The 27067-nt window shown below is 35.5% G+C and overlaps 1 non-coding gene across 1 annotated transcript; it reads right to left on the reverse strand.

Moving 5' to 3' along the window:
* Nucleotides 1-5611: 5611 nt before the first annotated feature.
* Nucleotides 5612-5718, reverse strand: LOC141710282 (small nucleolar RNA R71). The gene has a single exon (XR_012570810.1). It is a non-coding gene; the product is annotated as a small nucleolar RNA R71 (small nucleolar RNA).
* Between the last annotated feature and the right edge of the window lie 21349 nt (nucleotides 5719-27067).

Genomic DNA, 27067 nt, shown 5'->3' on the forward strand with positions numbered 1-27067 from the left:
CGAAACGCCATGTAATGTTCAATAAGCAGAAAACTCTTGTCAATTACATCTAATGTTATTCCCTAATCAAACTTTAGCCTCTTGAATAATTGAGTCACAGCTGTGGCACGACAAACTCAATATTCTAAGTCAAGTCTAACCCAACATTCCGTACATTTGAATCAGTCCCCAAAGGCCCACGGCTGTGGCACGTAACGACCTTTAGATTCTTATTCAATGTACACATCTCTATGTAATAGACAAGTATTTCTTATTTCGAAATCAAAGCCCTCAGCTGTGGCACGAAATGACAATGATTCAAAAATAAGAACTACTTTTCTATCATGTTGGAAGGCTATGACCGACACAAGCCCGTTGTGTCATTGGCCAATTACTACTTGATATTATTTAATTTTAGAGGGATTATATTACGTTACAATCATAATCATATTATAAAGAGATTATTCCTTTTAAATTAAATATTTCAAATCAATAATCAATAATCAGACGATTCCCAGATCGGGTGGAGCATTGTCAAGAGGCGTCACTTAATAACCCTTTCTTACAGATAAAAATCTGTTGTTAACAGAATCATCCTTTCTCTCATATCGAAAATTCATATTCAATTACGTTTTTCATAAATACAAGAATCTCATAATTGTATTCATAATATTGTTCTTAAGGTTATGAAACAATTTCACTATACTAGGTTATCTAACAAACGCCTTATGTTCATTTAAGTTCACCTAAATCTATCATCGCACGATAAACTAAGTATATATCACATATATAAACATGAATAAACATCAAGGTAGGCATGTTACATCATCTAGCATATAGGTCTAAGCATTATACATCTCTATGTATCACATGAAGCAGTTAAAAGCAACTAAAACAGTTAAAAATAGCTTTAAAACACTTCATGGAAATATAAATAGTTCAAAAGTTTTATATAAACTAAAATTGATCACTCCATTAGATCCGTCTCGGAAAAACGAATCCAAAGGTATATTGCACACCCAAAACGGAGTTACGAAACTCCTAGAAAATCAATTTTAATGTAAACAGTCGGGCTGTAACGCATTACAGGAACGCGTTACAAGCCCTGTAACACATTCCGGTGATGCGTTACAAGGGTGTAACGCATTCCGTGAATGCGCCACAGGTGTGTAACGCATTCCCGGAATGCGTTACTCCCTTTTTTTTTGTTTTTTCTGCAGCAGCCGTCACTTTCTCGAGCAGCGTGCCTGTCCTTTTCTCTTTCCGTGCAACACAGCAGACAGTAGGCTGATGTATTCTTTTTCGTACAGTAGATGCATATGCATAATACAAACATATATATATACTATATATACATATATTTATACTTATTAAATTACGAATTTAATTGTAAAAACTTCAAAAATTCATAATAAAAAAACTATACATCATAAAATTATGAAAAAAATACCCAGACGATCTACAACACTTGTAGAACCCAGATCAACATTCAAAATTATTCTGAGAAACGATTCCTCATCAGACAAAATTAATCCATGATATAACTTGTAAAAATCATAATTAATTCATACAAGCACATAAAATTCTGAAATTTTTACCACAGATCTATATGCATACAACCTGGCTCTGATACCATTGTTGGATTTTTAATGCAGCGGTGTCATGGCAAAACACTTTTACACATACAAAATCCAAATAAAAGCATATAAATCGTGAATAAAAATTCGAGGGATCGAATCTAACCTTTAAAAATAATTCGGAGACAACGATCAGAGATCCTTAGCAGTTGCTCCTCAAGTGTGAAGCACTCCACCGGTATCCACCAAGAAAACGATGTTAAGGAGGAGGAAGAAGGTGGAGAGAATTGGGTTTTCCAAACTTTTTGGGTTTTCGGGTTTGATGTGGGTTAGAATAAAATAGGGTCTATAATAGTGTATTTATAGGCAAAATTTTTAGCTGAAATTTTCCCATAAATAATATTATTATTATCCCATTTATTATTCTCATTAATAATTAAAACACCTTTTAATTATTAATCCTTTTTCTAAACACTTTAGAAATAATTCTCTCTCTTGATTTAATTTCCAAAAATTAAATCCTTAATTAATAATATTAAGAACTTTTTGAAAGGCATATGTCATAGCCTATTCGTTTATTCGAGGATTTAACTCAACTCAAATAAGAATGTAATAAGTAAACAGTGGATCTATCGTCAGAGAGATCTCACAAAGTAACATCTGTCAAAGGGTTAAGAAACATTATTCATCTACAGACTTGAAGACTTAATTCACTGGAAGAAGCTCAAGAAATTGATCAAGCCTCAGTGATATAAATCAAGATTGTGGATTTAACCAAGTGACAGAGATCTCGTCAGGGTATCAATTAATTACAAGGATTTAATCTGAAGAAAATCCAGAGTATCAAGGTCAAGGCATGAAGAAACGTCACGGAAGTTAGTCACTCATGAACCAGACAGTACATCGAGTGTCAATATTGAAGTGGTGGAATTGATTCATAAATTCAGTGATTTTCAGAAGATATTCAGAAGAATGGATGCTGCTCAAGATTAGTATTAATTCTCTATTAATTAATTAAGTCATATAATTTAATTAATAAAATAAATTATATCTGCAAAGATTAATTTATTGATTAATTGAATTAATTGATTAATTAATTCAGAATTAATATTAAGGTTTTTCAGGATTTTAATTGATTTAAAATCTGTTATTAATTCTTAAAGACATCTGATTGTATTAGTATGACAATTGGTATGACAATCAATAGTCATACCGAAAGTCATGCTAATTCAAAAGGATTGTCTTATCAGATTTTTTATTACATTAAAATCTATTATTAATTCAGTAAGACAATCTGATTTTGAACTACTATGACAATCGGTATGACAATTGATAGTCATACCGAAAGTCTTGCTAGTTCATTCTGATTGTCTTGCCAGCTCAAAGAGATTGTCATGCCAATACATTCTACTCGACTGATTGGATTAAAAGGAGCAGCAGAAGACATTCATGCAATAATTCAACAGAACACACAAGTCAAGAACACAGCAGAAAACAAAGGCACAACATTTTATTTTTCATCTGCTTTATTCAAGATCAAAATTCTAGATTGAAAAGTTAAATCCAATCCACTAGAATTATTTATCTTGTTCTTGTGTATCAATCTAGCGGATTAAAATCCCTAGAACTTAATCTCAAATCGCATTTAGCATTTGATCTTTTAATTGCAAAAATAGAAAAAGTTTATGTCGAATTTATTCTAGATTTGTAATAATTGATTTGAGATTAATCCCTTGTAACCGATACCGTAGTTGTAACACCTTTCAAGTTTAATAAAAGTTTTATTTAACTTGAATTTTGTTTCACATTTTTATTCCGCATTTTATTCGATTAAACGGTATTGTTTGCATTCAACCCCCCTTCTACAAACAAACACTTTTCTTAATTAATTTATAATCAATTAAATCTCATTTAATCAATTATTAAATTTGCCAATTATTTATTTATTTCATAAATAAATAATTATTAGCCATTATTAATTAATTACTCCACCATTAAATCATTCTCTTTTTATGGTGTGACCCTGTAGGTTCAATATTAAGCCGGTAGTAGAAATAAATAATAATAAAACTATTTTATCATTATTTATATAAATTCTCTAATTTATTAAATATGATTAATTAATTAATCACATTTATTCTACATCGTGAGTGATGCTTCTCAACATATCGCGACTATCCGGATAATATGAATTCACTGCTTAGAATACCAAGAACCTGTCAGTGAATAGTTACCGTATAATAAACTTCTTCTACCCTACAATGTTCCGATTAAATACAAGGCATGGATCTCGTGTCAAGCCTATCTAATTCAATCACTTGCTTACCATTTACTATGCATAGTTCTATGCAAATTAGAAACTCCTTTCTAATTTCATTCACTCTGGCCAGAGATTCCTGAACTAGCATAAGTGGATCAGCCTTGAACATTCGCTTCCTTCACTGGAAGGGGTAGATCCTTTATTGATCATACACTATCTTCGTGTACAAATTCCTATACCCAGAAGAGCCCTAATAATTGTCCCTGGAGACTAAGAACTAAACCAAAGCATAGTTCAGTGTACACAAGATGACTATGATGACCTCAAGTCTAAGGATACTTGTACAACTATCACTAAGCGAACAACTGCTGACACGTGAGTGAACTCCATCAGTTGTTCAGCTGTGCGAGTCATGTTCAGTGAACTTATTATATAATAAGCACCTACATACTAGCTATAGTGTCACCACACAAATGTCTATGAGAATAGACATCCTTCATAATGAAGCAAGCATAGTATGTACCGATCTTTGCGGATTATTAATTACCAGTTAGTAATCCTATGACCAGGAACTATTTAAGTTTAGAGTTATCATCTTTTTAGGTCTCACTATTATGATCTCATCATAATCCATAAAAAGCTTTACTTTAAACTATGGTATATCTTATTTAAACACTTAAATAGATAAAGCCCGTTATAAAAACAAAACAAGTCTTTATTAATATCAATGAAATCAAAACAGATTACATAAAAGTTATTCCTAAATCCTCATACATGATTGGACTTAGGACATATTCCTTTCAGTCATCACCATTACATGCTAAGGCTAAGAACGAAAAGGCTATTGAATGAAGTATTTAATGAAGTTAGAATCCCATGTTTGTCATATATATATATTTAATCAATCTTATTCCCTTAGTTATAATTATTAGTTTAATTCTTAGTTATAAACAACCTCAATTTGTTATCGTCTTAGCATTGAATAATAACCATACATTGTTGCTTAAGTGCATAAATTAATTAGTTAACCAAGCCAGTCTATGTGGGAACGAATCTGATTTATATCTAATACTACTTGTGAACGCGTATACTTACGTGTAATTTAGCGCGTGTTTAGCCACCAACAAGTTTTTGGCGCCGCTGCCGGGGACTGCAGTGTTAATTTTTAGTTTATGTGTTTTCCATCAATGGGCGTTAAAGTTCATTGACTCGGACATTGTTACTTATTTGTTTCCTTGTCTTATTTCAGGTACTCTAGCGAGGGTGTATGCATACGCGCTCGCGTACTCGTAAGAGAACACTGGATAAAGCCGATGAAGAAGTTGTGGTAGTTCGAAAGGAAGTTTTTGAAGAAGAAAAGAAGGTAGAAGAAGAAGATAAAGTCGAGGAACCAGTTTTAATAGAGATGGGAGATCAAGCAGAAAATCCTAAGGCTTTGATGGACTATTCTCAGCCTAATATCAATGACATTCAGTCAAGCATCATCAGGCCAGCCATCAGGTCTAACACTTTTGAGATCAAGTCAAGCACAATTTAGATGATACAGAATTCAGTTCAGTTTGGGGGTTCTCCTACTGAAGACCCCAACATGCACATCAGGGATTTCATTGAGATATGTGACACGTTCAAGTTCAATGATGTGACTGAAGATGCTATCAAGTTGCGACTCTTCCCATTCTCTCTGAGGGACAAAGATAAGTGCTGGTTACATTCTCTACCAGCAGGGTCTATCACCACTTGGGAAGATCTTGCTCAAAAGTTTTTCACTAAATTCTTCCCTATGGCGAAGACTGCTGCAATCAGGAATGCTCTTACTCAGTTTGCTCAGCAATCTGGAGAATCTCTGTGTGAGGCTTGGGATTGATATAAGGAGATGCTAAGGAAGTGCCCACACCATGGCATGCCTGATTGGATGATTATTAACTATTTCTATAATGGATTGGGTGCTACTTCTAGACCCATGCTCGATGCAGCATCAGGAAGAGCCTTGTGGGCTAAGAGTTATGATGAAGCTTATGAATTGATTGAATTGATGGCTGCTAATGAGTACTAGAATCCTTCCCAGAGACTGACTTAAGGAAAAGTAGCAGGAATTCTGGAGTTGGATGTAGTAACTGCTATAGCTTCCCAACTTAAGGCTTTGATGATGAAGGTGGACACTTTGGCTAATTATGGGCTTAACCAAATCGCTAGTGTCTGTGAGCTTTGTGTTGGTGCGCATGAGACTGATCAGTGCACAATTTCTAGTGAATCAGCTCAGTTCGTGAGAAAATTTCTGCGTTCACAGCAACCTGTGACAGCCAGTTATCATCCCAACAACCGCAATCATCCTAATTTCAGTTGGAGCAACGCTCAGAATGTGGTTCAACGGCCTTATCAGCAGTATCCATCTAAGCAGTATAACCCCTAGGTTTTTAGCAATCGCAATATGCACCGAGACAACAACTTCAGCTGCAACAAGCTAATAAAAAATCTGAATTAGAGGAGTTGAAGCTTATGTGCACGGGTCAAGTTATTTCTATCAAGACCTTGGAAAATCAAATTGGGCAAATTGCCAATGCCTTGCTAAATTGTCAGCTGGTACACTACCTAGTGATACTGAAGTGCCATGAAAGAGAGAAGCTAAGGAGCAGGTAAAGGCAATCACTTTGAGGTTTGGAAAGGTAGCGAATCCTGAACAAACTCAAGCATTAATTAAAGAAGCTGGGGCTGAGAAAGAAGTTGAGCAGCAGGAAGTAGAAGTGGAACTAAGGAAGACTACTATTGAGCACACTCCTCCTGAGGGTAATACAAGGGAGAAACAGATCTATCCTCCACTGCCTTTTCCTAAGCGGCTGCAGAAGAAAAAGCTGGACAAGCAATTTGAGAAGTTTCTGGAGGTGTTTAAGAAACTTCATATCAACATACCTTTCACTGAGGCTCTTGAGCAGATGCCTAGTTACACAAAGTTTATGAAAGGTATTTTCTCTCGGAAAGTGAAGCTAGATGATTTAGAGACAGTCGTTCTCACGGAGGAATGCAGTGCTGTGCTGTAACAGAAGTTGCCTCCGAAGCTTAAAGATCCAGGAAGCTTCACTATTCTGTGTACTATTGGAAGAGTGTCGTTTGACAGATGCTTATGTAACTTAGGAGCTAGCATCAATCTGATGCCTTTTTCAATCTTCAAGCAGTTGGACTTACCTAATCCAAAACCAACTTATATGACTTTGCAATTGGCCGACCGTTCTATTACATATCCGCGAGGTATTGTTGAGGATGTCTCAGTAAAGGTTGATAAACTCATCTTCCCTGTTGATTTCTTCATTCTTCACTTCGAGGAGGATAAGAAGATTCCCATAATCTTGGGAAGACCTTTCTTGGCGACTGGCCAAACCTTGATAGATGTGCAGAAGGGTGAGCTCACAATGCGAGTGCTGGATCAGGATGTAACTTTTAATGTGTTCAATGCTATGAAATTTCCTACGGAAAATGAGAAGTGTTTAAAGGTGGAGTTGGGCGATTCTTTGTTTACTTCAGAATTTGATCAATTGCTAAGGTCTGATGCCTTAGAAAAAACCTTATTAGGAAATTCAGATAGTGAAGATGATGAATGTGAAGAACAATTACAATATTTGAATGCTTCTCCCTGGAAGAGGAAGATTGAAATGCCTTTTGAATCTCTTGGAATGGAGGAATCGAACAAAGCTCCTAAACGCCTCAAGCCATCTATTGAGGAAGCTCCCACTCTTGAGCTTAAGCCTTTACCTAATCATTTGAGGTATGCATTTTTAGGTGATGCATCTACTTTTCTTGTTATTATTACATCTGACCTTTCAGGTAGTGACGAGGAACAGCTTCTGAGGATTCTAAGAGAGTTCAAATCGGCAATTGGTTGGACTATAACAGATATTAAGGGAATCAGCCCTTCTTATTGCATGCATAAAATTCTTCTAGAGGAAGGTAGCAAGCCTACGGTCGAGCAGCAAAGAAGACTTAATCTGATCATGAAGGAAGTAGTGAAGAAGGAAATTCTTAAGTGGCTAGATGCAGGGATCATCTATCCTATTTCTGACAGTTCATGGGTAAGCCCGGTTCAATGTGTGCCAAAGAAAGGTGGAATTACTGTAGTAGCCAATGAGAAGAATGAGCTTATTCCTACAAGAACAGTCACGGGGTAGAGAGTTTGCATTGACTATAGGAAGCTGAACAAGGCCACTAGGAAAGATCACTTCTCTTTGCCCTTCATTGACCATATGCTTGATAGATTGGCTGGTCATGAGTACTACATTCTGCTGGATGGCTATTCGGGTTATAATCATATTTGTATCGCTCTAGAAGATCAGGAGAAGACTACCTTTACTTTTCCATTTGATACTTTCGCCTTCAGACGAGTTTCTTTTGGTCTGTGTGGTGTGCCAGCCACATTTTAGAGATGTATGATGGCCATCTATTCTGATATGATTCGCCAGAATGTGAAGGTATTCATGGATGACTTCTCAGTATTTGGCGATTCTTTTGATGAATGCTTGCAAAATCTTGGACACGTTCTCAAGAGGTGTGTTGAGACCAATCTGGTTCTCAATTGGGAGAAATGTCACTTTATGGTGTGACAGGGCATTATTCTCGGACACAAGGTTTCTAGTAAGGGTCTTGAGGTGGACAAAGCCAAGGTGGGGGTCATTGAGAATCTTCTGTTAGTTTTTATGCCCTAGAGACAACACTATGATGTTTTAGTTAAAGACATTTGAATTATTAATATTCATGTTCTATCAATTATTCACTTTATAATTTATTAATTCTTAATTTACTGTGATATAAATATTAGATTAATAAATGTCCTTGGAATATGATATGCAATTTTATATCTCTAAGTACGTGACTTAGAAATGAGATTATGAGAATAGTATCAATATTCCTAAAGGTCCCTAGTCGAGTATTATTATTAAGGGACAATAATAATGTATTAAGACTAGTGTGTTTGTTGACTGATGATCATATCTCATTGATCATAGGTATAGTGATACTAAAGTCAAAGGCACAGGAAGATGTACATGTAAATGGTGATGGACAGACCCGATGTGAGATTCTACATGTCTGTTGTGTCATAAGTAATTCTCACAGTGATAATGATGTAATGGTCCTTAGACCTGAAGTCATTATATTTCTATACGAGAATTAATATACATTAATTCCATTAAAAGTTATCCTTGACCGGGTAATGATAAAAATGGACATTGGGTATATTATGAATCGTGTGAGAAATATGAATGATCTAGAAGGGATTTAACCCTCCTATTTTAGGAGTGATATTATTGGCCTCTTGTGTGAGCTAGACTACGAAATGCGTGGCCACGCTCAAATGTTGATTTGATATGATAGTCTACTCATTGATCAAGGAAACCTAGATTAAACATTGATGAGGATGACATATTACATGCCTCTAGTTTAATTTATAATATGTGGTTAAAGGGATTATATTACATTGTATATTATTCACGAAAGGTTTAATCGATCACCGATTCAATTATTATTACTTGGGTAGCAATGATATATTACTAGATGCTGCTCATTGTTTACGATTTTAAATTAGATTTAAATTTCGTTGCCAATGTAATAATAACCTATGGGGTCACACACAAAGACTGCTTGAAGGATTATTTAATTTAAATTGGGTTTAAATTAAATTAAAGTAATTTGAATTATTTAAAATATTAATTAAGTTTGACTTAATTAATTAGATAAATAATGATATTCAAATTTACTACTATTAATTATGAAATTTATTTGTTAAATAATTAAGTGAGACTTAATTATAATACAAATAGGAATTTCGAATTAATAATAACTCCTAATTAGTTAAGAGTTATAATTCATTTTTCTACTCTCTATATAATATCTCTTGTGTGGCTGATTTTATGTATGCAAGAGTTTACTAAAACCCTAGCCACCAAGAGAGAAGATGGAGAGAGCAATAAGAAACGGGTTTGTGCTAGTACACATCCAATCCTTGAGTTCAAGCATTCGTGTGGATACCGGTAGAGCGTAGATCGTGAGAGCGGGATGCGTGGTGATTGAACAAGCTTTAGATCTCCATTAGTCAATCAATTGGTAAAGCTTCTTAAGGTAAACAATCTGATCTACGAATTACATATATGTTTTTCGCATGGAACCTGCGGTGGGTTTCAAAAATTATGATTTTTTATATTTTTAATTACTGTTTCCGTTGCATTTATGTGCTCGAAACCTTACAATAGCATCATAGCTACTTGCGAAAAGTATTTAATTCGTTTATGTGTTTACTGATTTTATGATGATAACATGTATACAATATTCCATGACAGTTATGTATGCGATTTTGTATGTTTTACATGTTGTTATGTTTATATATGCGTATGTATATATATGTTTTGAATATATGATATTCATGAGAGTTGTATAATCGTATGATGATTATATAATCTGTATATATACTGATATATAGATGTTTTGTGTTTGTTCTTATTATAAGAATCGTATTTGATATGATTCTGAATCGGATGCAGCGGATTTGCTGAAATCTGTGTCTGGTGTCCGATATTGGCGAACGAATACGCTATTTCATATTGGCGAACGAATATGCTATTATAAGAATCGTATTTGACGTATTTAGGCCCTGTAATCTGCGATTTAATGTTATCTGATTTAATTTCGAATTTTCTGATTTTTTTCAATATTTGGTTTTTATGATTATATCATGATGGGTATGATATGCTAAGATCAGATTATGTGTTTTAACATGTTATTTTGTGTTAATTGAGCATGGTGGATGGTTATGTCTTATGACCTTAGGTTAATGGTTTTGGTTTTTCAAATACGGCTTGCATGTTGTTTAATCTTGTAATTATTAAATCTCGAATGTAACTCGAGTTCTTCTTATAAGTTCATTAGATTAGTGTTCATATTTCATTCTTGTAATGTACATGAAGACATGAAGATTTGAATATCATGGGTAATCCCACACGGAGGCCATCCAAGGAAGCAATACAAGAAAGAAGACATGTAATAGTTAGCCTGTATTTATTTTTCACCTTAGATTGACCTAGATCTTTGTCATTAGCTTGATGAAGATCACATAGAATAAAGCCATAACCAACCACGTTTATTTATTGCACTTTACATATATATGCGCATATGATGAATGTATGTGTAGGGTAGTTTATAAAGATGCATGCTTGATTAGATTAAGGATGTATGTATTAGATATGACACCCATGCCATGCTTGATAAACAAGATAAAATCTGTAATGACTCAAGATTTTAAAATGAACAAACAATTATGAGATTCTCGTGTTTATGAAACACGGAGTAAAATACAAATTTTCATTGTTTCTGACACGAGGCGATTTTTTCAAAAGCGAGTTCATTGAACTTGTAAGGTTGTGGGTTTTAAACGAGACCGTTGTGACTCCCTCACTACCTGGAAATCAAACCATTGACGAATATTGATTTGAAGTATTTTATTCAAGGAAAAATTTGGAATCTCTTTATGATGGGATCATGATCATTTTAAAATTAACAAAACCCTAAAGTTAATATTAAGTTGATCAGATGTCTTCCAATGAGTCCAATGCATTAACCCCTAGATCGACCAGGAGTGGGTTCGCCAAAGCGAAGTACTCCTATCTATCGTGGGAGATGTGTTGAAGTATATTGATACTTTTTTACTACTGGGTTTGACTTAACTAAGTTATTACAATAGGATTGTGAACTTTGAGGCATAGAGTTTGGCGAGATTTATTAGATAAATATGAAAAAATATTGTTCCACCAAGCTATCCAAGAGTTATATAGTTGATATAATTGACAAATGTTGTCTACCTAAATAATCAAGTTTTAGGAGAAAAGCCAAAGCTAACTTAACGCATGGTGAAATATGGATCTTGGCTCACTAGAAAGGGTATAGAACATATTTTTTCCGAATTAATAGTTAGGGCTATTGATTTGATAAAAATAGCGGGAGATATATATTGTGAATATATATATATATATATGAATAATCACTTAAACATAATTTAATGATCATCTGTAGACTAAGTCATTTTATGCACTTTAATATTGTAGATATCAAATGACAAATAACACAAATAATTTCTCTATGTAATAGTCCTTGAGAAGGACAAGCTGACATGAAATAATTTCCTCGATTGACATGGGAACTTGAGGATTGTCCTTGGGTTCAAGGATGTCACTCAAACCCCTCCCTTATTTCTTCTAGCTGAAAATGAAACATGTGCAAAACAAAATTCTTACCAGAAGTAAATTAATTATGCAACTGATGTTTCATCTCTCATGCTTGTAATTATGAGTGCTGAGCTTTAGAAGCAACAAGAGCATAATGATGCTTATGATATGATTGACCTTCAAAAGATGTTTGAAGGATAGGCTCGTCAGAAAGATTTGACAATAATAAGGCACCATACTTTTGCATTAATGGGAGAATCATATCTGGTTGGACAACATGTTCTAAAGGTGATCGGCATATGTACCTTGATATTTTGGGTTTCAAGAATGGTCTAGAAACTCAGCTTGATTTGATCAAACGATCTTTGAACAACTTCTACTCTCAGTTTGTTAAGAACCAAAGGAATGAGATAGACAAAACACTCACTGAGTTGTTAAGCATGTTTAGAACTGCTGAAAATAACACGGTAAAGGCATGAATTACGTCCATATTGATGATGTACACATGGAATACAAATGGGAAAGGAAAGTGGACAGGCAAGGTGAAGATTTGATCTTATTCGGTGCCAAACCAAAGTCCAATCCCAAAGGGCTTTTGAAGCCTAATAGTGGTGTTGTTAAAGGAGATGATTGTCATTTCTATGGAAATAACTGGATGAATGGAAGTTAAATTGTTGAGCTTATTTGGAAGATCTAAAGAAGAAGACTAGCAATGGTCAAGCTTCAGGTATAGGGTTAGAATTGGAGCAAAAGTTGTTGCTCTAGTTGAATGAACTCGATACCTAATGTTGCCCATAAGGCGAGATTGAGAACTTGATAAATTGTTATTACGTGCCTGCCTTTAGCAGATACATTAAGTCAATTTCTTTTCAGGACAAGAAAGGTTTTCATTTTAATTAAATAAACAATAATTGTTTATTCTATTTCAATGATAAGACTTATAATGTTGCACAATTAGTTAGCAATTTGTATGTTCCAAGTTGACTCAAATCAAACATTACCTCTAGCATTGTCGTTAAGCCATATTAATGAGAAACGCATTTCTGAGTAATATATAGATGAATACTTGGATAAGTTTAATTTTGAATCATACGGAAGATGCGAACTTTGTCACATTGGTAAAATAACTAAAGCTTCTTTTACCTGATTAGGTGAAAGGGCCACCGAACGATTATGACTTATACATAATGATGTCTGTGGTCGAATGCGTATGATGGCAAGTAGGGGCTTATACTACTTCATAACATTTACTGATGATTTCAGTAGATATGGATATGTGGTTCTTATGAAGAACAAATCTGATTCTTTTGAAATGTTCAAAGAATATAAGGCCAAAGTAGAAAAGAAAACAAGGGAAAAGTATAAGAGTTTTACGATCAGATCGTGGAGGAGAATACATAAACCTCAATTTGAAGAGTTTCTTGAAGGAGTGTGATAGTGTATAATAACTTACTCCTTCTGGAACACCTCAATGGAATAGAGATTCTGAGAGGAGAAATCATACCTTGTTGGACATAGTGCGATCGATGATGAGTCAAGCGGATCTTCCATTCAGTTTCTAAGGCTATGCTCTAGAAACGGCTGCATATACACTTAACCAAGTTCCGACTAAAGCGGTTCAAAATACTCCGTATGAGATATAGAGTGATGAATGTCATAGCATTTCATTTATGAAAATTTGGGGACGTGAAGCGTTTGTAAAACGTTTAGCCTCTAACAAGCTTGGACCAAAATTAGATAGATGCTTTTTTCTGAGATATCAAAGTGAGACTAGGGTATAAATTTATAATCCTTTCGAGAACAAAGTGTTTGTTGCTCGGGCCACTGTATTTTTTGAGGGAGAATTACTTTCTAAGAAAATCAGTGGGAGGATAATACATCTCGATGAAGATCGAGAACCACATGATAAAATTAAACCAAAGTTGGAATAAGATCAGGATGTACATCAAAATGTTGAAAGTAATCATGTTTAGCAAACGCAGGTTATTCATAGATCTAGTAGGATTCACGATGAGTCCAGGAGAAATTATGGATTTCTTTTGATTCAAGATGGTGATGTGATGCTTATGGATAAGGATAAGCCACACACCTACCAAGATACTATGAACAGTCCAGACTCCGAGAGATGACTGGAGGCCATGAAATCTGAGATGGAATACATGTATCAAAATAAAGTATTGACTTTAGTTGATCCACTCGAAGGGGTAAAACCTATAGGATGCAAGTGGGTTTTCAAGAAGAAAACTGACATGGATGGTAAAGTACAGACCTATAAGACGTGACTAGTGGCGAAAAGTTTCAAACAAATTCATGGTATATACTATGATGAGACTTTTTTACCGGTAACTATGGTCAAGTCCATCAGGATTTTGTTAGCAATAGTTGCTTACTTTGACTATAATATTTGGCAAATGGATGTCAAAACTGCTTTCTTATTTGGGAGCCTTGAAGAGGATGTATATATGATACAAACTGAGGGTTTTGTCAATCCAAAGTTTTCTAAGATAGTTTGTAATTGCTTCTATCTATTTATAGATTGAAGCAAGCCTCAAGGAGAATGAATAGTCATTTTGATAAAATGGTCAAAGTGTTTGGCTTTATTCAAAATGAAGATGAACCATGTGTTTACAAGAAGGTTAGTGAGAGCCATATGATATTCCTAGTATTATATGTAGATGACATATAACAAATAAGGAATGACATACCTTCTCTATAGGCTGTTAAGACTTGGTTGAGAAATAGTTTCTTGGTGAAAGACTTAGGCGATGCTACCTATATATTAGGGATCAAGATCTATAGAGATAGATTGAAAAGATTAATCGACCCAGTCGGAGTACATACATTGATAAAATATTGCATCATTTTAGGATGTAGGAGATAAAGAAATGATATGTTTCGATAACTCATGGGATAGTGATCTCAAAAGATAACTGCCCCCTAAATTATTAGATGATAAGGGCCGTTTGAGAAAGCTCCATATGCTTTAGCAATTGGATCTATAATGTGTACAATGATATGTATCTATCCTGATGTTTCGTATGCTTTGAGCATGATGAACAAATACCAGTCTAATCCAGGTGAGGGTCACTGGATTATTTTCAAAAATATTCTTAAGTACTTAAAGAGGACTAAAGATTTATTTTTGATATATGGAGAAGATAGGGAACTAGTTGTCAAGGGTTACACTGATACTAGTTTCTTAACCTAATTTCTGGATAGACAAGGATGATTATGTGTCTATGTCTGGTTTATGTTCTGTCTAAATATAAGTTATGTTTGCTGGAATGCTTCACAGTAAGAACATTGATAATTTTATAATGGAAGCCGGATATATTGATACTTTTCGAAACAACCAAGGAGACTATTTAGGCATGTCCTTAGGCGATATCACCTTATTAATAAGATTAATGATCAAGGAGATATAAATGTAAAGTGCATAGTAATAATAATGTTGCAGACCCTGTCATACCCCCAACTTAACCATACATAATATACAATTTATTACAATAGTTAACAAAAGAAAGTAAATACAACCGAATCCAAGATCTTACAGTTTACGGTTTGGAACAGCCCAACACTATTAACTATTACAACCAATTTTTTTTATATCGATTCCTCACACAAAGCTATCTCTTATTCTACCTGAGCTCAAACATACGCATCGGCATCATAAGTCTTACGTGTTGTCTGCTTGAACCTAACCATAGCTGCTATCTGTAATATCAGGGTGAAAGCAAGTAGTGAGCCAAATGCTCAACAAGTGCTATACAATACATTTCATAAACAAAATGAAAGAATAACAATGTGCATGAAAACTATTAATAACAATAGATAAAATTTTGGATGATGGCATCATTTATTTGTATCAAAACATTTCCAAAACCATTTCTTTATTAAAAACCGTTTTATGATGCTACGGATTACAGCCGGTGGTCAGCCGCGAAGTAATCCCGAACCTCGCTGGTTTCTAGAATATTAATGGGATACCTAGGCAACTTTTAAGCCTACAATTTATGTGCGGAAAGGACTCGCGTCTCAGTCCAGATCCACTATTTAGGAAAATATTTGTCCCCCTTTGGGACTGGAAATCAAATCTTAACCTTTTATTTTTAAAAACTGATGCCAATTGCTAATTAACTACTTAAACAGTAAATATTTTTAACAGAGTTTTAGACTAACTCCGAAGCACTGGGAAACAAGATCCACCACATTCAAGGCCATGATCCACTAGACTATACTTTATCAAGAGAAATTGTAAGGTTTCCATTTACAAGGATTTTTGACAGTGAGATTTAGCAAGGTTATCAGATAGTATGAAAGAACAAAGTCAAACTAGGTCCAAGGTAATGGCTCCAGATAAGACATAGGTATTAAAGTATAAATAAGGTGATCATTAATGGTTCCAAATAAGATTTAGGTATCAAAATATAGAGAAAGTGGGCATCAGCTCAAGGTACAACATAGTATCATGCTTTAGGGTAAGGATAGGGTTGTCAAATAATTATGAACAATCGCTAGGGAACAACTGACTTTTAGGTATCAAGACAAGGTTACTGGGTATAACTTGCACATGGTTTAACATCATAATTACTTTGGTATACTAGCATGATAGGACTTTGGATTTACTTTCATAGCAATCTTCAAGTAAAGTTAAACTACTCGAAATAAATACTTGAGGGTTCATGTCATTTTCATATACTACGAATATATATTCGAAACCACTTGGTTCATGTATATCAAGGTGAATTAAAATACTCGCATCATATATATATATATGAACTAGTTATTACATACTTGCAGTGTAAATGAAAGAGGCAGGTTGAATCACTTGCCTTGAGAAGGCTTGACTTGACTGGCAGGTAGGAGCAGCTGGAAGCTTTACTCGACTTTTATGGCAAGTTTACCCTCGTCTCAAGATCCTACACAAATAATAATAATCTCATTATAATATATTCTCACAAACTCAACCTATTTGTAAACAGAAATTAAACATACTGGCACTTAAGCCTATATACGCAAATATTTACAATCACCTTATAAGTATATTAGTACACATAGCCACATATGCTCACATACCACATTTAAGTACAAAATAATAATATAACACACATTATATTGCATCACTAGGCGTGGATGATCTCACTCCACTTACTTAAGTCACTTGGTCGCTATACTAGACAAATCCCCAAATTTTGACCTCCTAACACGAAGGGCCTTTACTAAACCATCCAATTCCTATTGACCCTGACTTGGGCCTTTCAAAATACTGACTATAAGTTATCTTTCAGCCATGGTGGTCAACCAAATATTCACTCATAAGTGCTCTAAAACTATGTGATAAGTGAATGTGCTCATTATAGTAAATTTCAGAATGACATCTATGGTTTCTTGGGTGCATTTAACACTCTTATACTTCAAGTTTACCTCCAAAACATCTACACTAAACTCTTCTGATCATAAGGCAACTCCTAAACTTGATGTGGCTTAAGGGCCTAGCTTGGGCCTCCCTAGGCCTAGCTCAAAGTCCATGATTCCCCTATTTTTCTGGGCAGAAAAGGTCCTGACTTGAACTAAATTGTGACACATGATTCTAACCTAAATCCTATGATCTATGGCTGGAAAAACTCATCTGACACTCCCTCTAACTAAGGCCCAACAGGGTCTAATGAGGGCCTACCTATGACATGGTCAAAACTTCCTAATTGTAAGTTGCAACAAAATTGTCCCCTGCTGGACAGATTTTATGTTTCCACTCGTGCACCTAACCGAACGTCTTATAAATCTCTAACAAATAACTAAAACTTATTGTATACTGCTAGTGTTAGCTTCTGGTGGCTTGGGCCTCAAAGTGCACAACAATGACAAGGTCGAATCTCACTCTAAACCTCATGGTACCAAACTGATTTTCTGCAGAATCTAAAGCTCTCCTTTTTATCATGATTCTTACTTGACAAACCAAACCAACAACAACCAAAACCCTAACCAAACTTCAACCAAGGTGATCTACTGAGCTAACTCTCTTACACTCAATATAGGCTTAGTGGATATCATCCTTACCTAAGGTGCAACATAGCAAAATAAAAGTTAACACATTACACAAATTACAAGTCATCAAGTTTTCAAAAATAACCATTTATATCTTCTTCATATATATTCGAATTAACATCACATACCAAGGAGCACAAATCAAGATCAATATCTTAATCCTACTGAAATTAAAGCTTACTAACAAAATCAATCCAAATGATCATGAACTTTCGAAACTCATGAGTTGATTTCTATGCATGCATGCCTTCGAATATTCAAGCCAAAATAACATAATTTCCAAAATAAATTTTTATCATAAAATCAACATGCAAGAATAGCATAAACTATAACTAAATGATCACTTAGCATGCAAAGGGTTTTATCAAGTTTTTACTACAAAATTCATGTTATCATCACAAAAACACACAAAAATAGAACAAGGCAACAAAACACCACTAATAACCATTCATTTGGCTCCCTCAAGGTCATGGCCGAATGAAATGGAAGGGAAATGACCATTAAAATCAAGAGCCTCATTCTCATGACTTGGAATTTTACCATTCCTTGTAGTTCCCTGAATAATATAACCTTAAATCCATGAGAATCAAGATTGTACTTTGAGTTCCAACTAAAACTATGCCATGTAAGATCAAAACTTAAACTTTTTACTCAAACTTCTTTGGATTATATATAATCAAGATATAGGAAGTAACATTTACTTGAATGGAAGTTAGGTGCTTGAATGAAGAATGAAGAAAAGGGAGGGGGTAGGGCTTCGGCCAAAAAGCAGAGAGGAAGGAGCTTAGAGGGAGGGGAGGGAGGTGAGGTGAGGGTGGAGTGTGGAGTGTGGAGTGAATGAAATGATCCTCTCATTTTGCATGCAAGGTCAATGAGGTAATTTGGCTAACAAAATGTGAGTTAGTGGGATTGGAAATGTCTTCTTTGCCCTTTAGTTGAATGGAAGAGTATTTGCATGCAAGGGTTTCCATGTAATTTGCTAATTACTAAGCAACTAATTTCAAAGATTTATTTTTATAAAATAAAATAAAAGTTCAAAAATTATAAAAATTGTACCATAAAATAACTTGGATTTTTAGAAATTTTATGAGATAACTTTTGAAATTTGTGAGTGAAATAATTCTTAAAAGATAATTTTCCAAGGTATAGAATATTCTTTATAAATCAAAAATAAGGGCAATTAATAAAACTCTTGCTTTGAAAAATTTATATACTACATACAGCAATTTATAATACAGCAAATTCCATTCACACAAACGTACAATCATTAAGTATATTTATAATTGGCTCTAATATTATACAGAGTTTGCAAATAATAGTACATAAAATGTCAGTCGTAACATCCTCTACTCCTTAAAGGATTCTGTCCTCAGAATCTAAGAGAACATATGAGGATACCGGGAACGCATATCAGACTCTAACTCCTAGGTTGATTCTTCGACCTTGGGGTTCCTCCAAAGTACTTTGACTAACTTTACCGACTTATTTCTAAGACTCTTTACTTGCCAGTCGAGTATTTTGACAGGTTGCTCCAGATATGACAGGTCTGCCTGAATTTCTATAGGTTCATATTCTATCATATGGTTGGCATCAGGATTGTACTTCTTAAGCAATGACAGATGGAACACATTATACACATGCTGATACTGAGGTGGTAAGGCTAGCTCGTAAGCCACCTTCCCCACTTGACTCAAACTTCCAAAGGACCTATATATCTAGGTGCTAACTTCCCTTTCTTGCCAAATCTAGACAATCCTTTCCTCGGTGATACTTTTAGCAAAATGGCTTCACCCACTTGGAACCTGACATCCTTACGCACTGGATCCGCATACTTTCTTTGTCTATCTTGAGCAGCAAGCAACATTTTCTGAATTAATTTGACTGCCTCATGCAACTGTTGTACCAATTCTGGGCCTAGAATCTTTCCTTCTCCCACTTCATCCCAACTTATTGGTGATCTACATTTCCGTCCGTATAAAGCTTCATATGGTGGCATGCCAATGCTGGAGTGATAGCTGTTGTTATAGGAGAATTCTACCAAGGGCAAGTGGTCGTCCAAACTTCCTGCAATATCAATTGCACAACTGCGCAACATGTCTTTGATTGTTTGAATTGTCCTTTCGATTTGACTGTCAGTCTGCGGATGATACACCGTCTCATGTTTAACTTTGTGCCAAGACTCTCTTGAAATTGCTTCCAGAATCTCGAGTTAAATCGGGGATCTCTGTCTGAAACTATCGATACAGGCACGCTATATCTTAGTACAATTTCACGCACATACGGATGGACCAATCTGTCCAATGATGACTTCTCATTAATTGGAATAAAATGCGCCGACTTCGTAAGGTGATCAACTATAACCCATATAACGTCATGTCCAGATTTCGTTTGAGGTAATCCCACTATAAAGTCCATAGCAATGTTTTTCCATTTCCATTCTAGAATCCTTAGGTCCTGAATTAATCCACTTGGTCTTTGATGTTCTGCCTTCACTTTCTGACAAGTATAACACTTCGCAACCCATTCTGCCACTTTTCATTTCATATTTGGCCACCAAAAGTTCTTCTTCAAGTCTTGATACATCTTGGTGCTTCCTGGATGGATTGAAAATCTTGAATTGTGGGCTTCTTGCAATATCTCATTCTTCAATTCAGGTACATGAGGAATCCAAATTCTTGAGGAAAACCTTAATATACCTTGCTCATCTCTTTGAGTCCCAATCTCTTCCCTGGTTAGCTGATTTCTTTCTTGCTTCATTACTTCTTCCTGACATTTCCTTATCTTCCCCAATAATGTTGGCTGAAAAGTCATTATACGACAAACCTCTTCAACTATTCCACAATCACAAAGTTCCAATTCAAATCTTTTAATCTCTTCAGACAATTATTTTGGTATTGCTATCATATTCAATCTTTCCTTCCTACTTAAAGCATCGGCTACCATGTTCGCCTTTCCAGGATGATAGTTTATCGAACAATCATAGTCCTTAATTAGTTCCAACCATCTCCTTTGCCTCATATTGAGCTCCTTCAGAGTGAAAATATACTTTAAACTCTTGTGATCCGTGTAGATCTCACACTTTTCCCCGTAAAGATAATTTCTCCAAATTTTAAGTGCAAATACTATGGCTGCTAGTTCCAAGTCATGCGTAGGATACTTCAATTCATGTGGTTTTAACTGTCTTGACGCATACGCGATCACCTTATTGTGTTGCATTAGCACACAGCCCAATCCTTATGTGAAGCATCACTGAAAATCACAAAGTTTCCTTGATCGTCTGGTAGTACTAACACCGAAGCTGTTACCAACCTCTTCTTCAACTCTTAAAAGCTATCCGCACATTCTGCATTCCATTCGAACTTTTGATTCTTCCTAGTCAACTTTGTCAATGGCGTGGTGATTTTCAAAAAATCCTTGACAAATCTTCTATATATCCCGCCAACCCTAGAAAACTCCACACTTCCGTAGGTGTCTTTGGCCTCTCCCAACTCATAATCGCCTCAATCTTTGCCGGATCTACTTTAACTCCTTCATCTTCAATAACGTGTCCCAAAAATTCAACATCCTTTAACCAAAACTCACATTTAGAAAACTTGGCATATAACTTATCTTGTTGGAGTATCTCCAATGCTATCCACAGATGCTGCTTATGTTCTTCTTCCGACTTTGAATAAATAAGGATGTCATCAATGAATACCACTATGAACTTGTCCAAATACTTTTTAAATACCCGGTTCATCAGATCCATAAATGCTGCCGGGGCGTTAGTCAATCCAAAAGGAATTACTAAGAATTCATAATGTCTGTATCTTATCCTAAATGCTGTCTTTGGGATATCTTCTTCTTTGATCTTTAATAGATGGTATCTTGATCTTAAGTCAATCTTTGAAAAGCACTTTGCTCCTTTCAGCTGATTAAATAGGTCATCTATTCTTGGTAGCGGGTATCGCTTCTTAATCGTCACCTTATTCAACTCCCGATAATCTATACATAACCGCATACTTCCATATTTCTTCTTTACGAACAAGACAGGTGCTCCCCATGGTGACGTACTTGGCCGTATCACTCCTTTGTCCAACAATTCTTTAGCTGGCTCACCAACTCTTTCATTTCTGCTGGTGCCATCCTATATGGGGCCTTCGAAACTGGTTTCATGCCTGGAGCAAGGTTGATCTCGAACTCGACTTGTCGATTTGGCGGTAAGCCTGGTAGTTCATTTGGAAACACATCTGGAAATTCATTGACTACGGGAATATCCTAATGCTGAGGTTGTCCCTTTCTGAATCCATTACATAAGCTAGGAACCACTCGCAACCTTTCCTAAGCAGCTTCTTAGCCTGGAAGATTGTAAGAAACAGTCGCTCTTGCCACTGTCCCTTAAATACTACTTTCTCTCCACTCTCCGTCTTTAAGTACACCTTCTTGGACTTACATTTAATCTAAGCATTATTCTTCCCTAACCAATCCATGCCTAAGATTATATCAAACTCCCCAAACTTGAAGAGTATCAAATCGGCTGAAAATTTATGTCCCGAGATATCAATCTCACACTTGGGACATATTTGACTCACATGAACCTTCTATTGATTCACAATTACCACATTTACTACCTCGTTCATAACCATTTTATCACATTGAAGTTTATCAACAAAAGTTTCTGATATGAAAGATCTCGTTGCTCCAGAATCAATCAATACTTTAGCTTTGACATTATTTAGTAAAAGTGTACCTGCTATCACCTCAGAATTCTGAACATCATCCTTCATTTTTAAATCGAATATCCTCGATGTTGCTTGTGGAGTTGTTGTTGGTGGTGGAGGTAAGGCCAATACCTCAGTTTGCACGCTTACACTAGTACTTGCAACGTTCATAAGAGCTTTGACTGGTCTAGTTGACTTGCAATCCCTAGCTATGTGTCCAGTCTTTCCACACTTGTAGCATGTAACTCCCGGCTTCAGCATCTTACACTCATTGGCCAAATGTCCCTTCTGGTTGTATATATAACATGTCATGCTCAGCCTATTACACACTCTGGGGTGCTTTCTTCTACAACGCTTGCATTCTGGTCTCTGAAATCTGTCTTCTCCAACTTGTCCTTGGCTTGCCTGGTTGTTCCCCTTTGATTCTTGTCTTTTGTTCAAATTTACCTTCTTCTAAAAATTTCTGCCTTTGTGGAATCCAATCTTTTTCACATTCCTGTCTTGTGAGTTTCCAGCTTCATACTTTTCTCCATAAAATGGAACCTTCCTCTTCTTGTTATCCCTTTCCTTCCTTGACTGCATCCCATTACTCTCAATCAGAGTAGCTTTCTATACTACTCCTGCATAAGTATCAAGCTCAAACATAGCCACTCTATCTCTGATCCAAGACTCTAGTCCTTGTTGGAATCTCTTTGCTTTTTCCTCCTCACTGTTGGTATACTTTGTCACAAATCTTGACAGCTCTGTAAACTTCTTCTCATATTCCAATACATACATACTCTCTTGCTTCAATTCAAAAAATTTAAGCTCCATCTGATTCTGCATGTACTTAGGGTAATACTTTTCCAGAAATAACTTCTTAAATCTTTCCCAAGAAACTTGCTGATTTGCTTCCATAGCTTTCACCGAATCCCACCAATAGATGACTTCGCCCTTCAGGAAGTAAGTAAGTAGCATATGGTGTCTTCTGATCGTCCCCTAACTGTACCAATTCAAAAGCTCTTTCCATTTCCTTTATCCATGTGTTAGCTATTACTGGATCAGTGGTATCATGAAATACAGGTGGATTAACATTCTGAAAAGCTTTGAAAGTAACAACTTATCGAGGTTGTACCGGTGGATCAGGTAGTTGGTGTGGTTCACGGTTATCTTGGTTTTCAATTTGTTGTTGAAGAGTTCTTTGTTGTTGAGTTATATCATTTATTTGCTGTTGTAAGGTTTCCAGTAATCGAAGAATATTAGGATCTGTGGTAGATGTGGTTGTTGGGTTCTTCCTTTTGGGTGGCATGATCCTGAAATAAAAGTTATATCAAAACATGTATGAATAATGAGATAATTCGAGGGTATCACATGGAATTCTTGTTCACATATGAGGTCAAGTTTCAAATTAAACGAATAGGGTGATGCATATAAAGGCGTAAAATAAATAATTGAAAGCAAACAGAATGATAGTGCATAATAATTGAAATTTAAAGGTCAAGATACATCAAGATTAGAATAAAGTCTGAATCTAGGAATAACATGCTTATTTAAAGGAAACAACAGGGAATTCTACAAAGTCCAACAATACAACATCATGAAAGGTAGATAATGGAAAGAACTAAGGCTCCACTCCGTCAGAACGGGGTTTTGAAGTCTTCTCCTCTCGAAGCGTCTTCACAATACTCTGGAGCTCATCTGCAATCATCTGGATGATATACTGGCTGGTACGGTCTCGGTGCGATGGCATCTCGTCAAGCTTAGTGTTGATGTACTGAACCAAAGTCTCAAGTCTCACTGTCATCTTCTCCTTAGGCTTTCCTTCATAGTTTCGACTGTCCGGATACACGTTCTTCAATCGGTCTAACAGTCGGTCGTACTTGCCCTAAAGCATGTCGAACTCGCGCCTCAACTCAGCATACACAGAGAAAATAATAGTGTCAGCCGACCTAGAGGATGACGAGGAATGCGCCCTTTGCTGACAAACAATACATAGATATATATATAAGAGGAGTATTAATGATAGATTCGCTTAACCTACCCTCTCGCATAATATCTATAACTTATACATATATCCTATTTGGGGCTGTCCAAGGACTCTAAACTGTGGCTCTGATACCAAAACCTGTCACAACCCCAACTTAACCATACATAATATACAATTTATTACAATAGTTAACAAAAGAAAGTAAATACAACCGAATCTAAGATCTTACAGTTTAGGGTTTGGAACAGCCTAACACTATTAACTATTACAACCTGATTTTTTTTATATCGATTGCTCACAAAAAGCTATCTCGATTTTTTTGCACATGATCTCACCCAGGCACTTGGGACTGCATTTTGAGCCACCGATGTTGACATTTAGTGGCCAGTATTTGGTGAGGACTCCGTGTATCCGCCTCCATACACACCTGACACTCCACCCGTTGAGGGTGATGATTCTGATTCGCAGTAGGTATGCCTGATTCCTTACTATTACCTTCACTGAGGACAATGAATATTTTAAGTTTGGAGGTAGTAGTTGAAGGAATATGTTTGTGTGTAGTCATATATAGTTGCATATTCATGATAGTTTAGTGCGTATAGTTTGCATATTTTGCCATGTAATAGTTTTTTTTTGTTTTTTAATAGTTTTTTATGATATTTTGTTCATGTAGTCGCATACATGTGCATAATAACATGATCCCTTAAATGATTTTTCCAATTAATATGTGATATTGATGCTAGTGTAGTGATATCGTATTTAGTGATGTTAAGTCTTATCGAATTAATTTGCATGCTAGAGACAATTGTATTTACTAAGTCTTATAGGTTGCTAGAGTGTTAGATCATGATCATGGTTTATTTGTTTGTCGAGGTTTAATCGCTTGTATATATATAGAATTTAGGATATTCTTTTAATAATAAGTTAGTATGGAGATTTAAAAAATTGGAGAAAATTGGATTTCATTGCTAGTTGTGTGGTTAGGTGTCAAATGGCTAGTAGCCGGCTCATATTTATATGAGTAGTCTAGGGTTGAGCGAGATGGAGCGAAACACACTCGTTCAGAAATTTGGAAAAAGAAAGAAAAATGAAAAAAAGAATAAAAAAGAAAAGAAGAAAAAAATATTATGTATAATTGATCACGAGTGGGCTCTTTTGTACTCGAGTTATTAAGTTCTTAGGGGACTTTGTGCCTAGTGACCTAAGGCTTTTATAGTCTGGGATCCACTAACCTAACGCTCACTATATGGGTACTATTGTATAAGTCTTTTGTGGACATCACCCATTGCACGATCAAATAAGCATACTTGTGTTATTTTGTTGTGAATAAAAGCATGAATTCATGTTAAACTCCGATATAAGAATTGAAGTATTATAAGTTATTTTGAGTCTAGCTTTTATGCTATTTATAAACTTACGATTGCTTTAATAAGTAGTGAGATCATGATTGTTGATCTAGTTGCGATAATATATCTGTAAGCAGTTGCACACACACACATTTTTGGTTTGTAGATTGATTTGTGATGTTTGGTTGATCTTTATGCGAATAACTGCATTTACTGAGGTGTTACTTGTTGATTGGTTTAGTTATTCTATGGGGATCATTATATTCATTTAGTTGCATTCATTCATTTTTATTCCTTGTTTTTTGAGTCTATTTATGCTTGAGGACAAGCATCGATTCAAGTTTGGGGGTATGTTGAGTGGCATTTGTGACACTTTATTACGCTCCGTAAAGCTTTGCATTGGTGTATTTGTACTCAAGTTATTGGTGTTTTAATGTTTTTCTAGTGTTTTTTTCATTTCAGGAATTAATCTGAGAATCATGTGAATTAGCATTGATTTGATACTAATATGGTGTTAGGATGGTGACTAAGGAATAAAGCTCGTGAAGACCGGCTCAAAACTGAAAGAAAAAGAAGAAGTCAAAATTTTGGCAGAAGCCCAGCGCGCCCGCGCTGATCAAGCGCGCGGCCGTGCCCAAAGATCAGAGAGCCAGCGTGCCCGCGTTGATCAAGCGTGCGGCCGCGCCGTGTCGGGATAGCAAATCCTGTTTCTACTTGGCTTTTGAGAGAAAGACTTCTATATTGCATGGGGCTGCTATATAAATAACTTTAGGTCATTTTTCATAAAATATGAAGTCAGAGACATATCAGAGCTGAGGAGAAGACAAAAAGAGACCTATAGCACAATTCAACAAAGGCGAAGACGTTCTAGTTTATTCTTGTGAATCTTTGTTTTGACTGGTAGTCCTGGATGCTCGTTTCTTGTTTTGCTGAACTTATACTCTTGTGTTAACTTTGTTTGATTATTCGTTATAAAGACTACATTTATTATACCAT

The sequence above is a fragment of the Apium graveolens genome, chromosome 2, assembly GCF_009905375.1.
Source record: "Apium graveolens cultivar Ventura chromosome 2, ASM990537v1, whole genome shotgun sequence".
NCBI classification, from domain to species: domain Eukaryota; kingdom Viridiplantae; phylum Streptophyta; class Magnoliopsida; order Apiales; family Apiaceae; genus Apium; species Apium graveolens.